Source organism: Lycorma delicatula, chromosome 2 (assembly GCF_047948215.1).
Source record: "Lycorma delicatula isolate Av1 chromosome 2, ASM4794821v1, whole genome shotgun sequence".
In the NCBI taxonomy this organism is placed as follows: Eukaryota; Metazoa; Arthropoda; class Insecta; order Hemiptera; family Fulgoridae; genus Lycorma; species Lycorma delicatula.
In genome coordinates, this window is record NC_134456.1 from 237,521,897 (window position 1) to 237,539,732 (window position 17,836).

A 17,836-nucleotide genomic window follows, 5' to 3' on the forward strand; every position below is an offset into this window, starting at 1 on the left:
AAATTATAATAGGGTTTAATTTTATTAGAAGAACTGAAATCCGGACGAAATCTTTCGTTAGCCGTAAATGGAAAAAAGACGTTTCCAGATATTTGTTTATATGAACCTTTTTTCATTATTTTCACAAGTAGAACATATATCCTCAAATTTTCTCTGTTTCTTCGTAAAACGGAGAATGAAATCTCGAAATATATTTCCAAAGAGAATATTAAATACACTTTATTTGCTTTAAATCTTTCCCTGCCTGAAATATTTTACTAAATTCTTTCCAAGGAAGTATATCGAAAAACTATTTAAATGTAAAAGAAAAGATAAATAATAAAATGTATATATAAAATATCTGATATGGCACCACATGACTTCCTTTTACGCCTAGTAAATTACATATACACATTTTTAGAAGTACATAAAATGTTACTTCAATAATAACTACTGATTTTTTTCTTTTTTTTTTTATTGTATTATGGAATCATTATTTATCGTAAAAATATTTTTACAATCAGAGATTAATAATTACTAATAAATCAATATACTTAAATAAAAACAAAAAAAAAGGAAATAAAGTCGGATTCAAACCGATGTGTCTTCCCCTTGAAATAACTAGTCAAAATGGAGTCAGGGATGGTAAAAAATTTTTCGCGATCAGAATACTTCCTTTACTTCGTACAAGGAAGAAATAAAATAAAATAAATCACTTTTTAAAATATACAGAAAAATAACCAAACTGATAATATATTACCAGAATCCTTTTCATTCAATGATGCGGGAATAATTTAATAAGAGACAAATGACAGCAGCGGAAAATCTATTAAATAGAATTAATAGAAATTGTTTGATATTCAACTCGGCACCCCTGATATCGAAAATATTTGCTGTTCCAAAATAATATTTATTATGATAATCTTTTTCGTTTATTTCAAAATGTCGGCTTCGCTTAATAGTGTACCGAGATAGAACAACGTGCTGTGATCGATTTTTATTTTCTAAAGAAGTCAATCCATTTAAAGTGACCCAAGGCTGATTGCTTGACCGATTCAATAAAAAATGAAACTTACCCGCTTGTTTCTTACATGTCTCAGGATCTTAATACTAGTAGCTTACCTGTGGCAGCCATTTTTGTTATGTTACGCACACCTATTTTTGTCCTTGTAACACTTTACGAAAAAAATCATAACTAAAAAACTATTGGTCCTGGAAGGATGAAACAAAAAGCAATTTAATCATATTTTCTCAAGATAAAAGATCGGTCCAGTGGTTTATTTACCTATTTCTCTTCTTTCTATGATAGAATTACCGATAAAGTTCAACATGAAAAACGGTGAAATTTCACTCTTAATATTTTTTTTTTTCAAGAGGCAGGAATGACATATACAGTTTGAATTATTTTTTTATACGTAAGTATATTTTAGTAGTTTTACCATAAATAATATTAATATGCTTACCCCTAAATTTTTATGAATTCAAATTTTGGTTTAAAATAACTCTGATGGGACTGGTGGTACAATTCTCAAATTTTCACAACTTGCAGTGTTTTTGTAGATATTTATGCAAATAAAACATTTTCTAGTGTATTATACTAATAAAAAAGTTCTCAAAACCATGAAAAACCTGTTAAAAGCGATACTACTTTGACACTAAACAAATGTTCTAAGGAGGGTAAAAAAGTCTTGGAACACCTATACTTTTTAACGAAGCATTCGCCAAACACAGTTTATAACTAACTAATCAATACCCATTTTACAATAAGTATATTATTTTTTACTGTAAATACCGCACAGAGAGATTAACATTGATTCTAGTACGAGTAGATGATAAAATATTAGAGGAAAAATCATTTCAATTAGAAATTTTTTTAAACGTTCAACTGTTTTTTAGGCACGGTTTTAAAAAAAAAAATGCATACCTAATTTAAAAATGAAAAATTTAAACCGAAATAAAATACATTCAAAATAAAATACATAATATATAAAATAAAAAATAAAATACATAAAAAATATTCTTTTATACTATTGAATTCAAGAGCAAATATAAAATCCTTTGTTAAATACCGCACAGGTGAAAAAATATCTAGGTGTGAAACATTAGCGCATAAATATACTCCCTCTTAGTAACTTATTTACAGTTCCCGTAGAAAGAGTAGCTTATAACCCTTGAATAGCATACTTATACTGACCGATGCCAACGATCGCAGTTTGGGCAATAACTAACAGCGATTGAAAAAACACTGGAACGTACACAAAGTATTCTGCATGATTGTTTTTTGATTTTTTTATTATGTAATATTTAATTAATTAACAGACATTTAAAATAATATTAAACATAACAGAGAATAACCAGGAAAAAACTGTGTATTCTGTGTGTCGAATATGAAAAAAGGCTAACACGACATGGGAATAAGATAACGTGGAGAGCAAAGAAAGCGTTGCAGGGAGAGAATAAATACGTGTGTCATACGTACCTTTACCGGATTTTACAGGGTTTATAACGCCAGAAGGTAGAAAAATTATATTTTCTATAGAAAGATTCTCTCGGTTTTTATGTATCTCTGAGTACATTTATTGAAACCGTGCTTTGATAAAAAAAAAATACCCAATAACATATATAATTTCAGTTAAGAAATCTCGATATAAGTAAATATAAATAATATTTTCTACTATTATACAACAAATATTCTTAAGCTAAAGTCAATTTATGCCCTCGTTGCATTTCGAAAAATGAAAATTCATATATATATATATATGCTACACACATATATATGCTACATACAAACTTCTGCTACTTATATGTTAGATCTCTTGCGATGTGGAGGACCATAAAACCTTTGCGGTAGGTTTTAGACCGAATATGAACTGTAGATGCATAGTTGATGAATTGAAACAATGCCTTGTTGCTTATTGAATTGTTAATTAATTTCTTGTCATGTTGATATTTCGATAACATATAATTGAACATCTAACATATAACTAACACAGTATGCGTTTCCATCCGGATTGAATGTACAACACGACCGGTATGAGTCAGATTCTAGCGCCGAATGAATAGAAGTCGCTACATCATAACGACCACTCCTTGCGGTATTATGATGTAGGACATCGTATGATCATGGCTTGTCGAAGAGCTCTAGCCCTCGCTAGGTAGCAGCACCCGGCGGCAAAAGTGGAACGTAACACTTGTTATTTATTAAATTTGATCAATATTAGTTTAATTAATACATTTTACCAAATTAAAAAAAAAACGCTGACGACACAGTCGTATGAGTTTCCCGTAACGCAGCTTGCATTCCAGGAAAGTCCTACCGAAAACAGACTCAGGTCGACCACTCCTTAGACGTTTAGGTAATTGGAACCCAAACATCAAATAACGCCGGTATCCACAGTCTAGTATTCAAATACATGTAAAAGCAACTGCCTTTATAAGGACTCGAACCTTAAAACTATTGACTTCGAAAATCAGCTGATTTTGCGATTTTCAAATGTTAATTTTTAAGTAGTAATTTTTAATAGAAGTAAAATTAAAAAGTAAATCGATAGAGGTAAAGAGTAGGCCGGAGAAACGACGGTTGGATAAATTTTAGAAAGAAATATGAAGAATAAAAGATTTTTTTTTTTTTTTTTGTCTTCAGTCATTTGACTGGTTTGATGCAGCTCTCCAAGATTCTCTATCTAGTGCTAGTCGTTTCATTTCAGTATACCCTCTACATCCTACATCCCTAACAATTTGTTTTACATACTCCAAACGTGGCCTGCCTACACAATTTTTCCCTTCTACCTGTCCTTCCAAAATTAAAGCGACTATTCCAGGATGCCTTAGTATGTGGCCTATAAGTCTGTCTCTTCTTTTAACTATATTTTTCCAAACGCTTCTTTCTTCATCTATTTGCCGCAATACCTCCTCATTTGTCACTTTATCCACCCATCTGATTTTTAACATTCTCCTATAGCACCGCATTTCAAAAGCTTCTAATCTTTTCTTCTCAGATACTCCGATCGTCCATGTTTCACTTCCATATAAAGCGACACTCCAAACATACACTTTCAAAAATCTTTTCCTGACATTTAAATTAATTTTTGATGTAAACAACTTATATTTCTTACTGAAGGCTCGTTTAGCTTGTGCTATTCGGCATTTTATATCGCTCCTGCTTCGTCCATCTTTAGTAATTTTACTTCCCAAATAACAAAATTCTTCTACCTCCGTAATCTTTTCTCCTCCTATTTTCACATTCAGCGGTCCATCTTTGTTATTTCTACTACATTTCATTACTTTTGTTTCGTTCTTGTTTATTTTCATGCGATAGTTCTTGCGTAGGACTTCATCTATGCCGTTCATTGTTTCTTCTAAATCCTTTTTATTCTCGGCTAGAATTACTATATCATCAGCAAATCGTAGCATCTTTATCTTTTCACCTTGTACTGTTACTCCGAATCTAAATTGTTCTTTAACATCATTAACTGCTAGTTCCTAATAAAAGATAAAGAATTGAAAAGATAAAGGCAAAAGAGTCAATTAAAACAGAGTAATATTCTTCTGAAATTCTGATTAACAAAAGTGATTAATCGAATAAATTAGCACACTATTATTCGACGCGCCGAGCCACGGTACTAATTAATAGAGAAACGAAAAAATAAGAAGCGGTTACGTCATAGAAATCCGGAATACATTCTAACTTTTATTCCTTTTCTTATAAAGAAATTCTGGAAAAAGTTTGTTTCACTTACAAACAAAAAACTAAATTTGTCTACAACTTGCCTTTATGTATCCGTCACTAACCTGCCGAAAAATTCGCAAAATGACAGATACATCATCAAGGACTCTTTTTCACCCTATACAACAGAGGAAGAAACTTTTATACGACAGTTTAAAGAACAATTCGGGGACCGTTTGATCCGAAGACTTATCTCAAAAAAATTAACTTAATTAAAGAATTACGAGTGATTATATTTATTAGAAAGACCGTTACAAAAATGAAACGGTTGAAAACCACTGAAGATAGAAATGGACCGATAAAAAATTTAGCAAATGAAATTTAATAAAACCAACCGTATTGCAGAAAAATATAGAAGAGATATTGGATAAATCTTGGATAAGAATTGCGTATAGTAAGAAAATAAACCCCTTCCGACATGAAAGCTTCGAATAACATCACAATTTTAACGATATCTTATCTACGACTATGAAATTGGTGTACGTTCTCAGAAAGACTTAAAACAAAAATAAATCTGTAGAAAGGACGGAATTCATATATTTATTTTTAAAGATATTTGCAATTTATGATAAGTAACTCAAATTAAAAACTAATTTAAATTAGACCAAAAGTGTCCAAAAAGGTTCAAAATCCAAATAATTTGCATTTTGGTATTTTTCTTAACTGCAGTAATAAGCCCTCATTGAGAGCTTTTCAACGATATATCATACATGGTATTTAATTTCATTGGTTCCAGAGTTGTAGCCAAATAAACTTTTATTTAATGAAATGTTTAGATCTTAGAAGGGGAATGCACATCGGTTCAAATTTGAATTCATCTCCATTTTTTAACTTTTTTTTTTAAATTTAAATATATTGATTTATTAATAATTTTTAACTTCTGATTGTAAAAATATTTTTCCAATAAACAATAATAATTCAATAATAACAATAAAGTAAAAAAAAAAACATGAAAAAATATCAGAAGTTTTAAACTAGTTTTTTTTTTTTTAAACAAATTTTATTTTTTAACTACTCACAATAAAGAGGAATTACATAACTGGGAAACTTCTTTTTATCAATAGAAATCTTATTTATAATCAACGATAGGGAAACAATACAAAATAATTTGCTTAAGTTTTTAATTTGTTAAAAATCCTTTCATGAAATTTTTTAATCAAAATTAATTAAATGTTTAACTCCTGGCGTAAAGTTACAGTTTATTGGTAGGGAAGTCTTTCGTTACCTTTCTTCAGATAAAATTTATCTGGTCAAACTATAAAGTTGTTCACTAAGTTAGGGTAGTGTTATATTTTCTATTTTTATCGTAAAAAATCCGACTAAAAATAGTTGTTTTAAAGTATTTTATAATTTTAGTTAATAAATAAACTACGTAATATATATTTTTTTAAAACGATTTTTGAAGCGTAATTTTTTTTTCAATTTACTTCACTAACTAAAATATATCTAAACTTGTATATAATATTTATGCGTTGTGTTTTATTGTGTACATAATTATATTTATAGTTGAAAATTATTAGAATTACATAAAAGTAAAACTAAAACAAAACCTATTAAAAAAGAGCTTATAACAAAAAAGTAAAACATTTATAATTCTTAAATTTGTTTTTTTAAAAATCAGCACTAAATTAAAATATAGTAATTCTAGCCGAGAGTAAAAAGGATTTAGAAGAAACAATGGACGGCATAGATGAAGTCCTACGCAAGAACTATCGCATGAAAATAAACAAGAACAAAACAAAAGTAATGAAATGTAGTAGAAATAACAAAGATGGACCGCTGAATGTGAAAATAGGAGGAGAAAAGATTATGGAGCTAGAAGAATTTTGTTATTTGGGAAGTAAAATTACTAAAGATGGACGAAGCAGGAGCGATATAAAATGCAGAATAGCACAAGCTAAACGAGCCTTCAGTAAGAAATATAATTTGTTTACACCAAAAATGAATTTAAACGTCAGGAAAAGATTTTTGAAAGTGTATGTTTGGAGTGTCGCTTTATATGGAAGTGAAACTTGGACGATCGGAGTATCTGAGAAGAAAAGATTAGAAGCTTTTGAAATGCGGTGCTATAGGAGAATGTTAAAAATCAGATGGGTGGATAAAGTGACAAATGAAGAGGTATTGCGGCAAATAGATGAAGAAAGAAGCGTTTTGAAAAATATAGTTAAAAGAAGAGACAGACTTATTGGCCACATACTAAGTCATCCCAGAATAGTCGCTTTGATATTGGAAGGACAGGTAGAAGGGAAAAATTGTGTAGGCAGGCCACGTTTGGAATATGTAAAACAAATCGTTAGGGATGTAGGATGTAGAGGGTATACTGAAATGAAACGACTAGCACTAGATAGAGAATCTTGGAGAGCTGCATCAAACCAGTCAAATGACTGAAGACAAAAAAAAAAAAAAATTAAAATACTTAATGTGGATACAACATGACTTTCTTGTACACCTATTAAATTACATTACACATTTTGTTTTAAATGAAAAGTACAGGGATGGTCAAAAAGAATATTTCCGTTGAAATCTGAAAATTTATCACGATCACATTACTTCCATTATTTCGTATTAGGAAGTAGAAAATCTGATGTGGATACCACATGACTTCCTTGTATAACTATTAAATTACATAAACACATTTTTTGAAAATGAAAAGTACATAAAATTTTATTTCATTAATAACCTCTCACAAAATTTGTTTATTGTTATTATGGAATTATTATTTAGATTATTATCATTAATTAGTTCTGGTATTTTTTTCATTTTTACTTCCTTGTTAGAAGAAAAGGAAGTATTGTGATCGTGAAAAATTTTGGTTTTCAGATTTCAACGGAAATATCCATTTTAACCATCCCTGAATCCACTCGGTATGACGTCTGTACATATGTATCTCGCATAACTCCAAAACGTTAGCCGTAGGAAGTTGAAATTTTGGTTTTAGGACTGGTGTAACATCTAATGATGCACCTCCTCTTTTAATTGAATCGACTGAACCAAAAATGTCCAAAAAAGCTCAAAATTAGAAAGAATTTGGAATTTGGACTTTTTCTTAGCTGCAGTAATAAGCCCTCATTGAGAGCTTTTCAATTATATATCATAAGTGGTACTAATTTTCATTGGTTCCAGAGTTATAGCCAAACAAAATTTGAATTAATGAAATATTTGATTTTACAAGGGGAAAGCACATCAGTTCAAATCCGATTTCATTCCCTTTTTTTAACTTTTTTTTAAATTTAAATATATTGATTTATTAATAATTATTAACCTCTGATTGTAAAAAAACGTTTTACAATAAATAATAATAATAAAACAAAAAAAAAATAAAAATATCAGAAGTTAATGAAATAAAATTTTATGTACTTTTCATTTAAAAAAATGTTTATATGTAATTTAATAGGCGTACAAGGAAGTCATGTGGTGTCCGCATCAGAATTTTTTAAACGATATTTGAAGCATATTTTTTTTGTAATAACTTCATATTTTTTTTTTTTAACTTTGCTTCACTAACTTAAATGTACATAGTTTTTATTTTTTGTGTTTTATTGTGTACATAACTATATCTATAGTTGAAATTTATCAGAATTAAATAAAAATAAAATTAAAACAAAGATATTAAAGAAATCTGAGCTTATAACAAAAAAGAAACTTTTATATTTACTTAAATTTTGATTTTTTAAAATCGACTGTAAATTTTAAAAAAATAACAGTAATTTACCTAGTTTTGTTTTTGTGCAAACTTCAAAAAGTTGATATTTAAAGAAGATTTGAAACTATTATATAGAGAGTTTTGAAAGTTGCTGTGCACTGGAATTATTGAAATGTAATGACGATACTTTCTTAATTATTACTTTGTATTTTTATTATTTAAAAGAAACGGATGTTATAATAACTGAAATAGTTTATGAAAGGTGTTGAAAATGATCTCTTCCAACATCAGTACAACATTGCACACGTTTCAGTTTCTTTTCCAACATTTTACCCAATTAATGTACTCTAAGGTCTAGTCCGTAAGTCGTTATTTCTGTTTAACTTGATCTGTTGCGATACACTGCTTGTTTCGTTGTCCCCATACAAAAGAAAATCTGGGGGAGTCGTATCGAGCGATCGTGCAGACCACAACCCTTCTAAATGATTCGTTCATCAAAGACATTTCGTAAAATCATCATTGACCTGTTACTTGTGTGCGCTGTGGCGCCATCTGGTTGGAACCAACCGCGATTGATTTCCACTTCTATTAACTGACTAATAAAATCTGTTAAAGCAGCATAATAGAGATCACTATTAACTGCATTTTCAAAAAAGACTGGACCCACAATACGAGTTCTATCGCACCGACCCAGACTCCAACCTTCGCTTCGGGTAAAGATACTTCCTGTAATTCATGGAAGTTAGTTGTCGACCACAGTAGTGTATTTTGTGAATTAATATACCTTCCCAGATGAAACCATATTTCATCTGTAAAAACGTTACTTCGAGAATACCTACGGAATTTTGGTCAATAAAATGTTTAAACTATTGACAATAATTTTGGCATGATCTGTAGGTTTCATTTCTTTTACACGCATTATTTTGTAGGGGAAAAGTTTCAGTTTTTTTTTTTTACAGTTTTATGTGCGCTAGCAGATAATATCGGACTGTATATCTTACTCTCATAACGAAGCCTTAAGGCAAACAACCTAACACCAGAACATAATGCACCGCGTAATTCTAAAGCATAATACACGGCAACTTTCCGAACGCACTGTTTTTATTTCAGATTTTTTGATATCCGTTTTATTTTACTTCTTTTTTTTTATTTATTTTTTATTTACAATTTTGATAGATTTACAAAAATATTGCACTTACGAAAAAAATCCTTTGTAAGGAACGTAAAGATAAAAAAATTTATTTTTAACATAAATAAGAATAAAAAAATAAAGCGGAAAACTATGTAAAAAAACTGCTAATAAACAGAAGCTAAGACTTTTTAGATTAAATTTATATATATAAATATTAACTTTTTTTGCCAAAGTTTTCCAAAATATTTTTTTAATTTTCATACAAAATCCTTTGAATATCAAGAGATCTGTTGGCTTGTATGTCGTAATTTTATTTAAAAATCTTCTACATAAATTTCATGGAAAGATTTACATTACCAGCTTAAAAGCTTCTTCCATAAAATTAAAAAAAAATCAATGAATATTCTCCATTTGATAAAGAGTAGAGGCTAAATTATTCGATATAAGGTAAAATATAATAATAATGATTATATGAGTACTTTTTTTTTGTCTTCAGTCATTTGACTGGTTTGACGCACCTCTCCAAGATTCCCTTTCTAGTGCCAGTCATTTCATTTTGGTATACCCCCTACATCGTACATCCCTAACAATTTATTTTACATATTCCAAACGTGGCCTGCCTACACAATTTTTTCCATCTACCTGTCCCTCCAATATTAAAGCGACTATTCCAGTATTTCTTAATATGTGACCTGTAAGTCTGTCTGTCTCTTCGTTTAACTATATTTTTCCAACTGCTCCTTTCTTTTATCGATTTGCCGCAACACCTCTTCATTTGTCACTTTATCAACTGATTTTTAACATTCACCTACAACACCGCATTTCAAAAGTTTCTAATTTTTTCTTCTCAGTAACTCCGATCGTCCAAGTTTCACTTCCATATAAAGCTACGCTCCGAACATGTACTTTCAAAAATGTTTTCCTGATGTTAAAATTAATTTTTGACGTACGCAAATTATATTTCTGACTGAAAGCTTGTTTCGCCTGTGCTATTCGGCATTTTATATCGATTCTGCTTCGTCCATCTTTAGTAATTCTACTTCCCAAATAACAAAATTCTACTACCTCCGTAATCTTTTCGTTTCCTATTTTTAAATTCAGTAGTCGATCTAAATTACTTCTATACTTTCGTATAGAAATACGAAAGTATTTTCATTTCATTACTTTCGTTTTGTTCTTGTTTATTTTCATGCGGTTAGTTCTTATGTAGGACTTCATCGGAGCCATTCATTGTTTCTTCTAAATCTTTTTTTACTCTCGACTAGAATTATTATATTATCAGTAAATCGTAGCCACTTTATCTTTTCATCTTGCACTATTAACCTGGACCTAAATTGTTCTTAACATCATTAATTGCTTGTTCTATGTAAATATTAAAAAGTAACGGCGATAGGGAACATCCTTGTCGGACTCCCTTTTTTAAGGGGCTTCTTTCTTATGTTCTTCGATTATTACTGTTGCAGTTTGGTTTCTGTAAATGTTAGCAATTGTTCTTCTATCTCTATACGTGAACCCTACATTCATTTTTTAAGATACTGAAGATTTAATTTTTTTTTTTACGAGTATATATATATATATCCCATCGCGGCTTCACCCGCGTTATATGGTTACTTGAGTTTCCCGTCGCAGTTACGGGTTTCGCGTCGTGCTTACCCAGTCAGGGCTCGCTTCGCCCTTTCTGTCCAGACAGGAGGCTCTGCCCCTGTATCCCTTGTCTTCAATAAAATCATGCTTTGAGAATAATATGATAAATAAAAATTAAAGCCTGTTCAATTTATCCGTGTATTGCAATTTTTTCAGAGCAACTGTTTGGTCAGTAAACGACCAAATTGGTTTTAGATTTCCCGTCTCGGCTTTGTTCGTGAAATGCATAATTAGAATTACAAACTATAAATTACCATAATAATGGTACCAAATCTTATAAATATTGATGCAATAGCGGTAGCATAAAACGGTAAAACTGTAAAACACCACTTATACTTTTTAACCCCTTAAAATAGACTATTAAGATTCAAAAAACCAAAAAATGGTTTTGGATATTTATCTGAAGAATACCAACTCGGAATTTCAAACAAATGCTTGCTTACTGCGCACTTACACCGTAAGAAGAACGTGTACTCAAATTTTCATCAATTTATTACCGCAAAAATGACAGAAAATTAATTTATGCTGAGTGTTGATTATGAATCACTCACATGTTTTAAAAAAAATATATATATGCATGTACTAAAGTTCCCCTGTCGCGGCTTCGCTCACGATATATTTTTAAAAACAAATTTATCTCACATAAGAGTACTAGTATCCCTCTCCAGGCTTCAACTGCGTTATATGGTTACTTACGTTTCCCGTCGCGGTCAGGAGATATTTGGCAGGCCAGGGGTCTCTTCATTCGCCCTTTCCATCTAGCCAGGGGGCTCTCTCCCCCTGGACCCTTCTGTATTCATTAAATTAATGCTTGTAAGAATAATAATGATAAATAATAATTAAATCCTGTGCAATTTATAAAAAAAATATTAGTATATTGTAAGTTCTACAGGGCAACAGTTTGGTCAGTACAGGACCGAAACTTTGAGTGATCTAAGAATGTGGGTTTGTCGGCTACCATCTTAAAAATATTAGTTACAACTGGTTACCCGTTCTTCGTACGGTTACAAATGTATTTTACCGGGTTTTAGCGCAACCCGACGTACACCACTAAAAAACGACCGTACTTCGTTTTCCCATTTACTTTTAATTTTTTAATTACTTTTATTTTATGTTTTTTAGTCAAGTAACCGGAAACAGGTGAAGTCAGTCAAGTCTCACATACAATAACAGTGGCTGTGTTAGTTGATTCGCCGCGCCACGCCCGTTCAAAAATCGAAATTCAAAAAACCCGAAAATAGTTTTTAGATATTTATCTGAAGAGTATTTGCAAGTGAATGTCTTGTTTAGTATAGTCAGAAATGGGGAAAATTTTCGATCACTGCTCAAATTTTTATTACCTTTCTTCATTCCTTTCACGGTTGAATTTCGAAAAATCTAGAAGTGGGTTTTATATATTTAAATGAAAATTACTCACACCAAAAATCAAATTTTTGATGTGTGTAACGATTACCGAGAAATATTACCAGTTAATAATTACCGAGAAATTGAAATAAATAGTCAGATTACAAAAAAAAACTCTTTAAACTTGGAATTTCAAAAACAGTCTCACGGTGTAAAAAGAACAAATTTCTCTTCGGTACTTTTTGATGGGCGTTGATGAATCTGTCAGTCGTCAGTCATGACAAGTTGCTTTATATATATGTATATAATATATACATAGATAGATAGATTTTATTATTTACATAAATTATCATATATTTACCTTTTAAAAATAATAAATTAAAAAATTAAGGAAGTGACAAAATAAAATAATTTCTATATCAGATAAAACTACAGTTAACCGGTTTTTTAAAATTCTGCATACGATATTTAACATTAATAACCTATACGGTAGGTTAAGTAAGTAAAATGATTAGTTTATGTTTTTTTTCTTTTTTTGTCCAAATTAAAAATGAATAATAAGCTATATTTGTTCAGAAATAAATCTTTAACGAGTCGACAATTTATTCTTACTTGAATCTTTTTGCTAACAAAATCTAACACGCGCCAATTACACGTGTTCAGTTCAGGTTTATATATATGAAAAAAAAGAAACCGAAGAATAATATCAGAATTTACATCTATTTTGATTATTATTTATTCGAATCAATAATATTTTTAATTAATTTATACGTAGGTTGAATAATAATCGGGGTTTCTTCTTTTATACCAAAGAGAATACATTTTACTTTAAAAGAAAAAGCTATTTTTATTTTGAACGTGTTTCGCACGATCCGTTCATTGTTTTTTCAAATTAGTAAAACTATTATCCTGAAGGAAAAAGCTAAATAATAAATTGAGCCTCATTTCTTTATAATCCAACCAAGAAAACCACAAACCATTCCTTCTTTTCCAATACAAGACTTGTCTTGTTTTAACAACTATTAAGGAACAAAATCATTTAAAGGTTAGATCAAAAAATACAACTGATAAATATGAGAAAATAATTTTTTTTTAGACCGGTTTTTATTAGATTCAAGAGAATTTAATATTATTTGTTATTTTTTTTTTTTGTCTTCAGTCATTTGACTGGTTTGATGCAGCTCTCCAAGATTCCCTATCTAGTGCTAGTCGTTTCATTTCAGTATACCCTCTACATCCTACATCCCTAACAATTTGTTTTACATACTCCAAACGTGGCCTGCCTACACAATTTTTCCCTTCTACCTGTCCTTCCAATATTAAAGCGACTATTCCGGGATGCCTTAGTATGTGGCCTATAAGTCTGTCTCTTCTTTTAACTATATTTTTCCAAATGCTACTTTCTTCATCTATTTGCCGCAATACCTCTTCATTTGTCACTTTATCCACCCATCTGATTTTTAACATTCTCCTATAGCACCGCATTTCAAAAGCTTCTAATCTTTTCTTCTCAGATACTCCGATCGTCCAAGTTTCACTTCCATATAAAGCGACACTCCAAATATACACTTTCAAAAATCTTTTCCTGACATTTAAATTAATTTTTGATGTAAACAAATTATATTTCTTACTGAAGGCTCGTTTAGCTTGTGCTATTCGGCATTTTATATCGCTCCTGCTTCGTCCATCTTTAGTAATTTTACTTCCCAGATAACAAAATTCTTCTACCTCCATAATCTTTTCTCCTCCTATTTTCACATTCAGTGGTCCATCTTTGTTATTTCTACTACATTTCATTACTTTTGTTTTGTTCTTGTTTATTTTCACGCGATAGTTCTTGCGTAGGACTTCATCTATGCCGTTCATTGTTTCTTCTAAATCCTTTTTACTCTCGGCTAGAATTACTATATCATCAGCAAATCGTAGCATCTTTATCTTTTCACTTTTTATTTGTTATATTATGTTTTTATTGTTAAGAATTATAATAAAATAAAAATACTTCAATTTTTCATAAAATTTCGAATATTATAAGTTGGTATGAAATCGGAAAACAACTTAGTATCACTTAATATGGTATCCACCAGGGGTTTTTTCCATTCTTCTGGAATATAGTAATTCCATAATAAGACATTTCTATTGAAATTTACGTATATATATAAATTATATATATATATATATATATATATATATATATATATATATATATATATATATATATTATATATACCCCCCCCCCCGAGTTGGTGTAGTGGTTAACTCATCATCGTAAACCAGTTGTTTATCAGTTGATTTTCAAAGTCAAATGTTCTAAGGTTCAAATCCTAGTAAAAATTACTTATTATACGGATTGTATCCTAGACAGTAGATATCGGTGTACTTTGGTGGTTTGGTGGTACTTTGGTGTTGTCAATTAATGACACATCTCTCAGGAATGGTAGGCCTGAGCAGTGCACCAACCGGTGGTTAACGCGTCTTCCCAAATCAGCTGATTTGGAAGTCGAGAGTTACAGCGTTCAAGTCCTAGTAAATCCAGTTATTTTTACACGGATTTGAATACTAGATCGTGGATACCGGTGTTCTTTGGTGGTCGGGATTCAATTAACCACACATCTCAGAAATGGTCGAACTGAGAATGTACAAGACTACACTTCATTTACACTCATACATATCATCCTCATTCATCCTCTGAAGAATTATCTAAACGGTAGTTACCGGAGGTTAAACAGGAAAAAGAAAAGACCTGAACAGTGCAAGACTACGCCTCACTTACATATCATCCTCCATATGGGGAGGTTCACTCTTTGAACAGATTGCAACGTATACATTGGAAAAAAATTATATATATATTGTTACCACATACATGCCTAATTTAATATAGGCGGGCAACGACGGTAGCAGCTAAGATGTTATCTGGAGCACAGTATAAGTACGCAGTGTTACAAGCATCACTCCCGCCGCGCAGATGACTACGTGTCGGTTTTTAAGCTCAATGTGCTTAAAAACCGTATTCGGTTTACCGAATAAATAATAAAACGTCAATGCAGATAATATTCTTTAGTATTATTAGATAATAACTTAATAAAATGTCCGCTTAAAAACACTATAGTCCAACGGTGTTTAATTTAAATTTCTATGTACACAGAAACAAATACATAATTAGTTTTTACTAATTACCTTCTCTTTCGCCCTTCCAGCGTGTTTTTGGACAGATTTGGCGATCAAAGAGCCCTTGCTTTCCGTCATCTTCTGATCACTACTCACAAAACAACTAAACCGCTTTCATATTCCTTCCACCGACTCAACTAGAAAAGGGAACGAACAGGGAACGTTCTATATACACACGGAGTAAAAAAATACTACCTTCTACCAGTACACCAGGGTCGGCACTGCGGGAACGACAGTGTTCTCTTTCCCTCGCAACTCGGGTGCAGCTTCCTATGTATGTATGCGCACAACAGCCAACACCACACACCTGGAACTGTAGAAGCGCACAGTTCCATTCAAATATTTATATATTTTTTTTTTTTATAAACTGGAGGATTGCTACGGACATTAAACTTAAGTACTATATATTGTACAAGTATAAAGAAAGGATTAAAGAAAAAAGGACTCATTTATATTAAATGTTATCGATAATATCAAGCGGAAATAGGGGCTGCTGCAGTTCCGCACTGCCTATACGCGTGCCGCCATTGTATATTTATTTTTTATTATTAAATATTCATTAATAAAAACTAAATAAATAGTTGATCATAGTAATAATAATTTATTTTACAACAGATACATTTTCAGGAATTTTATAGAGATAAGAAATCGCACGTTTGTAGTGGAAAAAAACTATATTCCTTTTTTTCATGAAATATTAAATACTTAATCGCTCAATTATTATATTTCCTAATCTCTGGCAACCTTAATTAAAGAGGAGCTGAAGAGTTTCTCGTTCGAAAAAGAGGGTTCTAGATGGAAAAAGTATGGGAATTACTGGTGTAGGTACTTCTTCGCATTTTAGAAACTGAAAATAATATAACAGGATCTATAAGACGTAGCGCTTACACCTTCACTCTTTTAATCTGTTACGTCTCTGTGGATAAGTTTACTACTTAATAACTCCCTTCAGAGTAAATTTTATAAATCAAGAGCAATATTATTTTATTTCTCTAACAATTTTTCGTCGACTTATTAAAATTTAAAATTTTAGTCCCAGTTATACGGCTGAGAATACCTTGGAACGTTTACGATAGTTTTTAACATTTGGGTTCGTAATAAATTAAATATCTACTAGTTCACCCAATTACATTGATTATTTCGTAAACTTTCCCGTAGCAATTTGACAAAGCTGCCTTATAATAAAGGAGTCTGTGCTTGATTACTATTGTAAACCAACACACCCACAGTGTTCGTATCGGTGTGAATCAGGCTTCGTTAACGCCTTCTCACTATCACAAGTAAACCATAAATGTAACATTTTTAATCGTTTTAAAAATATTTTATAACAACTTACTGGAATTTATTAATTTATAATATATTAGATAAAATATGATATTCTATCGTGTGTTATTAAATAAAATCCGTGATCGTAATTTGTAATGATATATATATATATATATATATATATATATATATATATATATATATATATATATATATATATGTAACTGATGTTTAATTTAATCCACACGCGACTCAAATTTTATTACCGATAAACATTGGTAATGTCATTTCTTGCTTTGTCGACAGATACATACCCGTTTGTTCCAAACAAGTCGTTCTACATTATTCTCAACTCTAACCGATTATTAACTGGTTTTTTTCTCAAGATCATTGGTAAATTTGACTATTTTTGGAAGGATTGTTTTCCTCTTATCAATCAAGTATTCCATAAGTAATGACGATGGCAGTTTGGTGTAGATGAAAAAAAATTGAAATTCGTATCCGTAAATCGTTCCACTAAAATGAGTATTGTCGCGTGTTCGGCTCGACCAGGATACTGATAAACTAAAAACAAAAAATATTTTCATAAATACATACAATTTATTAGTCTACCGACATAGAAAGTAATATAAATAAATAATAATAATGACAATAATAGTAATAATAAATGACAATAGTAATAATAGTAAAAGTAACACGATAATAGTAATAATACAAAAGTGAATAAATGACATACAAAATAATATTTCAAATAAGGACAAGACTTGTTTAGAGATAATTAAATCATAAAAACCAAAATACAGTCCGATTCACTAAACATTATATCGACTGCTAATATTAACAACAGTATAAGATCAGACGCGTATAAAGTTCATACAATTCCATTCTCTGCACATACCTTTGCTGCTTACAATAGAAATACCCTTTTTTTTTTTTT

At 30.4% G+C, this 17,836-nt stretch overlaps 1 long non-coding RNA gene across 1 annotated transcript in view; it reads right to left on the minus strand.

The window, feature by feature from the left end:
- Nucleotides 1–17,836, minus strand: part of LOC142319777 (uncharacterized) — a 180,695-nt gene that overhangs the window by 30,268 nt on the left and 132,591 nt on the right. Inside the window, exon 4 of the long non-coding RNA XR_012755270.1 lies at nt 17,214–17,463. This is a non-coding gene — a long non-coding RNA (uncharacterized LOC142319777). The remainder of the gene's footprint in view (nt 1–17,213; nt 17,464–17,836) is intronic.